Here is a 2,031-nt window from a genome sequence, read left to right on the forward strand (position 1 = left end):
CTTTTTCATATCTTTTCAAAATTAATTCCTTTTCATTTTTTTACTATTTTCGAAAATTCTTGCTACAATTAATGATTTAATTCAAAATTTTCAAGTTGTTACTTGCCTATTAAGAAAGGATCAAATTTTAATTCTAGAATCATATCTTTTAATTTCTTGTTAGTCAAGTAATCAACTTTAATTTTAAAAAATTTCTTTTTTTTAAGTTGATTTTCAATCATATCTTCTCAATCATATCTTCTCAATCACATCTTTTTCAAAATAATTTTTAATCATATATTTTTTTCTTAATTTCAAAATCTTTTTCAAAATCACTTAACCACTTTCTCAATTTTAATTTTCGAAAATCATCAACCAAATTTTCAAAATTTCTTTTAATTATTTCAAAATCTTTTTAATTGATTTTCAAAAATTCTTTCCTCCCTTCCCACCTCCTTCTATTCTTTTTTTCCTCTGACATCTCAAGGAATCTCTATACTGTGACATAGAAGATTCTATACCTTCTTATTCTCTTCTTTTTCATATAAGCAGGAGCAAGGACAAAGGCATTCTTGTTGAAGCTGATCCTGAATCTGAAAAGACCTTAAAGAGGAAGCTAAGAGAAGGTAAAGCACAACTCTCTGGAGAAGACCTAACAGAAATTTTCAAACAAGAAGAAGCCATGGCAGCCGAAAATAACAATAATGCCAACAATGCAAGGAAGGTGCTTAGTGACTTTACTGCACTTACTCCCGACTTCTGTGGGAGAAGCATCTCTATCCCTGCCATTGGAGCAAACAACTTTGAGCTTAAGTCTCAATTAGTTTCTCTAATGCAACAGAATTGCAAGTTTCATGGACTTCCATTGGAAGATCCTCATCAGTTTTTAGCTGAATTCTTGTAAATCTGTGACACTGTCAAGACCAATGGGGTTGATCCCGAGGTCTACAGGCTTATGCTTTTCCCTTTTGCTGTAAGAGACAGAGCTAGGACATGGTTGGACTCACAACCTAAAGAAAGCCTGAACTCTTGGGAAAAGCTGGTCAATGCCTTCTTGGCAAAGTTCTTTCCACCTCAAAAATTGAGTAAGCTTAGAGTGGAAGTCCAGACCTTCAGACAGAAGGAAGGTGAATCCCTCTATGAAGCTTGGGAAAGATACAAGCAATTGATCAGAAGATGTCCTTCTGACATGCTTTCAGAATGGAGCATCATAGGTATCTTCTATGATGGTCTGTCTGAACTGTCCAAAATGTCATTGGACAGCTCTGCTGGAGGATCTCTTCATCTGAAGAAGACGCCTGCAGAAGCTCAGGAACTCATTGAAATGGTTGCAAATAACCAATTCATGTACACTTCTGAAAGGAATCATGTGAATAATGGGACAAATCAGAAGAAAGGAGTTCTTGAGATTGATACTCTGAATGCCATATTGGCTCAGAACAAAATATTGACTCAGCAAGTCAATATGATTTCTCAGAGTCTGTCCGGCATGCAAGCAGCAACAGGCAGTACCAAAGAAGCTTCATCTGAAGAAGAAGCTTATGATCCTGAGAACCCAGCAATGGAAGAGGTGAATTACATGGGAGAACCCTATGGAAACACCTATAATCCTTCATGGAGAAATCACCCAAATCTCTCATGGAAGGACCAACAGAGGCCTCAACAAGGCTTCAACAACAGTAATGGTGGAAGAAATAGGTTTAGCAATAGCAAACTTTTTCCATCATCTTCTCAGCAACAGACAGAGAATTCTAAGCCAAGCCACTCTGACTTAGCAATGGTAGTCTCTGATCTATCTAAGACTACTCTAAGTTTCATGATTGAAACAAGGTCCTCTATTAGAAATTTGGAGGCACAAGTGGGTCAGCTGAGTAAGAAAGTTACTGAACTCCCTCCTAGTACTCTCCCAAGCAATACAGAAGAAAATCTAAAAAGAGAGTGCAAGGCCATCACCATAACCCACACGGCCGAATCTAAAGAGGAGGAAGAGGCAGTGATTTCTACTGAGGAAGACCTCAATGGACGTCCACTGGCCTCCAAGGAGTTCCCTAA

General features: G+C 37.4%; 1 non-coding gene across 1 annotated transcript; it reads right to left on the reverse strand.

Annotated features, from left to right (window-relative positions):
* Window positions 1-1,066: 1,066 nt before the first annotated feature.
* LOC148569117 (small nucleolar RNA R71) lies at window positions 1,067-1,174 on the reverse strand. Its single transcript, XR_015881930.1, has one exon. It is a non-coding gene; the product is annotated as a small nucleolar RNA R71 (small nucleolar RNA).
* Window positions 1,175-2,031: the final 857 nt, after the last annotated feature.

The sequence above is a fragment of the Arachis ipaensis genome, chromosome B4, assembly GCF_059453495.1.
Source record: "Arachis ipaensis isolate K30076 ecotype BB chromosome B4, ASM5945349v1, whole genome shotgun sequence".
NCBI classification, from domain to species: domain Eukaryota; kingdom Viridiplantae; phylum Streptophyta; class Magnoliopsida; order Fabales; family Fabaceae; genus Arachis; species Arachis ipaensis.